The sequence below is a fragment of the Corythoichthys intestinalis genome, chromosome 12 (genome assembly GCF_030265065.1).
Source record: "Corythoichthys intestinalis isolate RoL2023-P3 chromosome 12, ASM3026506v1, whole genome shotgun sequence".
Lineage (NCBI taxonomy): Eukaryota > Metazoa > Chordata > Actinopteri > Syngnathiformes > Syngnathidae > Corythoichthys > Corythoichthys intestinalis.
This window is the reverse complement of record NC_080406.1, coordinates 49,484,663-49,490,662: the sequence shown is the minus strand read 5'-3', so window position 1 is coordinate 49,490,662 and position 6,000 is coordinate 49,484,663. Positions and strand designations below refer to the sequence as shown.

At 40.0% G+C, this 6,000-nt stretch overlaps 1 protein-coding gene across 3 annotated transcripts in view; it reads left to right on the top strand.

Annotated features, from left to right (window-relative positions):
• Positions 1-256: 256 nt before the first annotated feature.
• gli2a (GLI family zinc finger 2a) overlaps positions 257-6,000 on the top strand; it is a 153,560-nt gene continuing 147,816 nt past the window's right edge. For all 3 annotated transcript variants that reach the window (XM_057852013.1, XM_057852012.1, XM_057852011.1), the window contains exon 1: positions 257-668. The gene's annotated coding sequence lies outside the window, so the exon portion shown is untranslated. The remainder of the gene's footprint in view (positions 669-6,000) is intronic.

Below are 6,000 nucleotides of genomic sequence, written 5' to 3'. Positions count from 1 at the left end.
TGTTACACCTACTTTTATTCTTACTCAGTCAACTAGATAACTCACACTTTTATTAAGCACTACAACAACTGAAAACTAAATGTAACATTATCTAACTCAATGACAAGTCTGCAACTGCTGGATTGAGTTAGCCCGTCCCATCTGGTGCAGCAAATGTCCCAACTCACCAGGGAGCATGGGGAGGGAGAGAAGAAGAGGAGGAGGAGAAGGAGGAAGAAGAGGGGGGGGGGGACGGGGGTCGGATTGAAAACAGATCAGCAGCCCTGATGATCTCAACACCACCGCATGTCTTCTCAGCAACTGTCCGCCAAGCCGATTCTAAACACATTTCGCTCCTGCTAACTTTTACCAAAACTCTCACGGCTGTTAGCTGAAAGGCACACATAGAGAGAACCACAGAGCGCACCTTTTTGGTGTGAGGAGATGATGGGCTGGCTGAATAAGTCGTACGAGACTTTTTCTGCTCCCCTTTGAGGAGGCTCGAAAACTTTGCGTTGTCTGTAAACTTTAACGAACTTTGTACATGGAGTTTTGCGTCACACTCGGAGACGCGAGTTAGAGCCGTGTTCCTTTTTAGCTGTGGATTCCCGGACAGTAAAAGTTAAAAATTGGACAAAAAGAAGAGTCGTGCGACAGCAGCTACGAAGTGAAAAGTTTCGACGGTGGAGGTAAGGAGAAGTTTGTGGTGATGTTGACACTAACATGCATGTCTTAAGTAACTTTCACTAAACTTTCTTTTCTGACGAATACGCCTTTCACGCATTCTTATTCACAATTAAAACCAGCCAAAAAGTGTTTTACTGCTGGGTGCCATCCACCTACACCTCGTTTTGCATCGCGTGTCAACGGAAGACAGCTTCACATCTTATTTGCACTTTGAACTTATCCGACATCGGAATCCAAACAATTTTTTCCCTTTTGCAACTTGATCCATTATGCAAAGAGAAATGATCGGAAAGTTAGGCGCCAATGCACATGAAACTCAAATGCCAAAACGCTGCATTACTTGTTTCAGATAAACTGCGTGTTTTTATGTTAAGTCATACAGTTTTAAATATTTCGTCTATGATAACGTTATAATAAGTGCAATACAAATAGCTTGATTATTTTTTGTTTGTTTTTTAGTTTAGTTGTCTGCGTGGAAAAAGTAAATACAGAGGCAATCACAGTTCCTGATCTCTTAATACAACTAAGCCACAAATAAATAAACATCAGCGTGTGGAGAATGCAGTAGCAGCAAGAACACATACAGCATCACAGAGCTATGGGATATGTGTACTTTTTGTTGAAAGATTCAAAGTTTTCTGTTTGCTCTTCAGACTGAGTAGTCAACAAACACTTGACGTCTTTGTGGGCCCCTTTAGCAACTATATTTGCTGTTGGCTTTTACTATTATCTCTCAGACACTGCTAATGATCTTTAAACTCATCTTTGGCCTTATGAGTTTCACTTTTAATCTCGTGTAAATGTCAAGTTAATTAAAGTAGTTATTTTCATGCACTTGTCATATGGAGCAGCTCTACTATCACGGCTGCAAAGTTCTGTATGTATCGATTATTTAACTAATCGATTAATCCATTGATTAATTAGCTCGATTAATCGAGTAATCGGATAACTAACATTAAATACTTTGCAGAATAATTTTATGAGATGTAAAACAGAGGCTTTTGCTTGCTATAACAATAATTATGACCTAAATTTGGCAGCAGGATTGCACTTTTAAAAGAGCATTAAATGCAAATACAAAAAAAATAAAAATAGAGTGTTTCTTCAAACTCTATAGAATTGCACTTTCACAGGAGCAATAAATGCGTTTAAAAATAACTTGTGTACATGAGAAAACGGTCTAAAAAATACATGAGGGTCTAAGTCCAAAAAATACTTTCATGAAAATGTATTTAAAAACAACCATGTATTGATTTGCTACTTTTTATGCTTATCAGTTATTTAAAATACCTTTTCTGTCCCCACTAAACGTGACGTTATTGATTTTTGTAAAGCTTTAACTCAAACACATGCAAAACTATAAGCAAAAAAGACAGTTTTGACCATAAAGGATTTAACACAAAACATTAAGTTAAATGTCTAATTAGTCGAATTAATATGTAAATTTAGTAGATCCAATTAACCGTACTTCAGTAGCAAATGTCCGCTAGCTTAAATGTTATAAAATTCAAACATTTTTTAAAATAAATTTCTCAACAAATCGTTTAAACACATATTACCACCCAAAACTACTAAATATACCTCTTAACTAAATTACGAATGCATAAACATATATATTAGCTCAAACAAAAACTTGCGGCCTTATGTTGGCCTTAACAGGTAGCAGTTGCTCTTCAGCCAGACAAGAGTTATGTCATATTCACAGTTCCCACCAGAGGGCAGTGTATTCTCCCAAATCCATAAAACTAAATACTGTACAACACTTTCAAACAAACCATTTCAACGTCACTGTAATTAAACGAGTTATTGAAGTTGCAAAATGGAGTTTGAAGCTTTTTTTCTAATCGAATAATTCGATTTAATTCAGTAATCGTTGCAGCACTAGTTCTGTGAATACTTTTGTGTTGCCAAGGCATTTCACATAAAATTTGGTTTCGTGGAATTCAGTTAAAAACAACAACAACAACAACAACAACAACAAAAGAATAGTTTTGGTTTCCCTCAGTTTTGTGAACGCATCTTTAAAAAAAGGGAATTCAGCCGAAGAATTGCAGTATGAGCACAACCCAAATAATTCAAAGAAAAAGCACAACGAAAAGTTAATTTTACAAAAGTTAACCAAACACATAACATCCAATTTTCATTGAGAGTGTATGTTTTCCTCGTCTTATGTTGACAACCTTAGTCAGAGCCGAAGTGATTTGCATGGGTGGAAAAAAAAAGAGTTTTAGTGCATTTGCCTATTGTGAGGAATGAAGAGTTCCAACAGTTAAGGCCTATGGGGAGTGAAAGGAGTAAAGAAAGGCTGAGCCTATTCAGCTCATTCAGTCTCAGTTCAGGGGCTCCGCTCTGCAGCGTTCAGAGACCTATAGTGGTCATGTCACTTTCATCTTTGCAACCCAGCCTGTGTGTGTGCGTGTGTGTGTGTGTATAGTGGGGCAAGGGGCTCGATGTGTATGTACTGTATGCTGCTCTAGCCCCTATTTTCACACATCGCTGCTCTACACATATCGTGCTTTATTGATCAGATTCCTTTCCCTCTATTTTTCTGGAGAAAAGTACGGTGGGGTGCTCGGGTTGTATGTGTGTGTTGGAGAGCCCAAGAAGGCAGCAAGTGAGAGGAGGCGGAACAGCTTTTTTTTTTAAAGCAAATACCGATGAAGTCTAGCGTACAGGGACAGAAAGGAGTGTTAGAGGAGCGGGTGAACACTGTGACTCTAAGGTGGGGGAGGAGTACCCTCTTTTACTACACCACCCACTCCTGCTGAGTGACCTCAAAAGAGAAGGAAGGAGAAGGCGTTCAAACCAAACCCATGCCTAACCACTACTTGCTTCATTGAGCGAAGTCACCGTGCTATACCAATGAAGCCATTTAGCAGCCATCGTAAGAAAATACAGCTTGTGTGGGGGGTTGTTGAGTCCTCTGTGGTTTTGTTGAAAAAAAAGTACATATAATACATATTTACAGTATTAGAACACACGTAAAACTTATTGCAAATCTTTCAACATCGTTTACGTGACTATAAACAGAACTAAAAATTAAGCCCCTTTCACACACTCCGAAACACCGGGAATCTCGCGGGATTAACCGTGCAGCAGTTGTATGTCAAAACAATTTCCAGGGTTGACTAACACGAAGATTACGCGGACATTTCACAAGTCACGTCTTAGTATAATGTCCCGGAAAGTGATGTGCGTGAAAGCAGGCGTTAAATTCCCGAGTCACAGCACGATGGCTGATGATGTAAATACCATAGCGAGCCGATCGTCACTTCCTCCCTCTTCGGAGTAAGACGAAAAGCGATAAACAAACATTGTAACTGTCAACATAGCAAGCTGGAAAAAGCTAAATTAAACTGAAAACATAACAAAATTAAATTGCTACGTTATCGTAGAGCCAAGGAAGAAAGTCCATTGTCCATCTTTGGAAATGTTTGGTTCATTTTGTCGCTGATGTTAGGGTCCGCTAATGCGGAAACAAGGTTGTACTTCAAAGCAGAAAACAATGGAGGGAAACATTCAAGGGTTTATTGAATACAAAATTATACGTGATCATGGAAAAGGGGGAATTACACAATGCGTCCGCGACAGTAGAACTGAGGATGAGAGTCCATCGTCCATCTTTGGAAATGCGTGGTTTATTTTGTACCCGATGTTAGGATCTGGTACTGCGGAAACAAGGTTGTACTTCAAATCAGAAAACAACAGAGGGATGCGTTCAAGGGTTTATTAAATACAAAATTACACGCGATCGCGGAAAAGGTGGAATAACACAATGGGTCCGTGACAATGGGTCAATGGGGATCAATAAAATAATAATAATAATAATAATAATATAATACATTTTATTTGCAGAGCGCTTTTACCAATGCTCAAAGACGCTTTACAGTCGGAACAGAAACAGCAAACAACGTGGACAGAACAAAACAAGAAAATAATTATAAGTTAAAAGCTAGTTTAAAAAGGTGAGTTTTTAACAGTTTTTTGAATGTGGGAAGGTCTGAACATGGACGAATGGGTTTTGGGAGTGAGTTCCAAAGGGAGGGGGCGGCAGCGGAGAAGGCTCTGTCCCCCCAGTTCGGTGTGTTCTTTGTTTGGGCGGTGCGAGGATGTTTCTATTAGAAGAGCGGAGGTGACGGGAAGGGGTGTGGGGACAGAGAAGGTCTGTGAGGTAGGGCGGGGCCAAGTTATTGAGTGCTTTGTAAGTGAGAAGGATGATTTTGAACTGAATTCTGTATGAAATAGGAAGCCAGTGCAGTTTGTGGAGGACGGGGGTAATGTGGTTCCTATAGGGGGTCCGGGTGAGAAGGCGTGCAGCAGAGTTTTGGATATATTGTAGTTTATTGATGAGTTTGGATGGAGAACCGAAGAGAATGCTGTTGCAGTAGTCAAGTCTGGAGGTTATGAAGGCATGGATGAGGGTTTCAGCAGTAGAGAAGGTGAGGGAGGGGCGAAGACGGGCTATGTTCTTGAGGTGGAAGAAGGAAGTTCTGGTGATATGGTTGACGTGGTGGTCGAATCTGAGTTTATTGTCAAAAATGATACCAAGGTTGCGGGAATGTGTTGAGAAAGGCAGGGTGCAGTTGTTGAGGATAATAAAAAAAATACTAACCTAAGCTGTAGGCAGAGAGGCGATAAGACAACAAAACAAAGCCAGCGAGATTCTTCCTTCCCAAGCCAGTGGGATTCTTTCTTCCACCCTTCTCTTGGATCACCTGGGCTTAAATACAGTCTTGATGAGCTTGAATTGGCTGCAGTTACGACGTCGGCAAGGCTCCCTCCGGAACAAAACACGATTTGACCAACATTGTGACAGCCGATGCCGACCAAAAATGACGTAATGTTCGGGTTATAAAATCGCGCCAGAAGCCCTCCCAGCACAGAGAGCGCCAGTGGGCAACACGGGACAAGTCTGTCATTGAAAGTGTCCAACCCGCATCATTCTCGGGACATCTCTAAATGCGTTAAAGCAATGACGCGAGTAAATCCTGGTCACTTCACAAGGAAATTTCCCTGGATATGTTTGTGAAAAGGGCTTTATTGTAATACGCTCTCGTGTAAAGTGCCTGACAAAAAATCAATCTTTAAAAGCAGTTTTCCCTCTGTACTCACGTATTACACACTTCCCAGTTTGCAGGTGGCTTTGCTTAACAAATTAAATATGGTATTATCTCTTTATTAGGGATTTTTTTAGGCCTCCTCAAGTTTGGACAGTTAAAAAGACTCAGAAAATGGACATTATGAATAATGAGTATTGTATAAATAACATATAAATGATAAGTAATGAGACATCACATCTTTTTGCCATGAGTTTTTCCAAATTTGTCTAGGCTG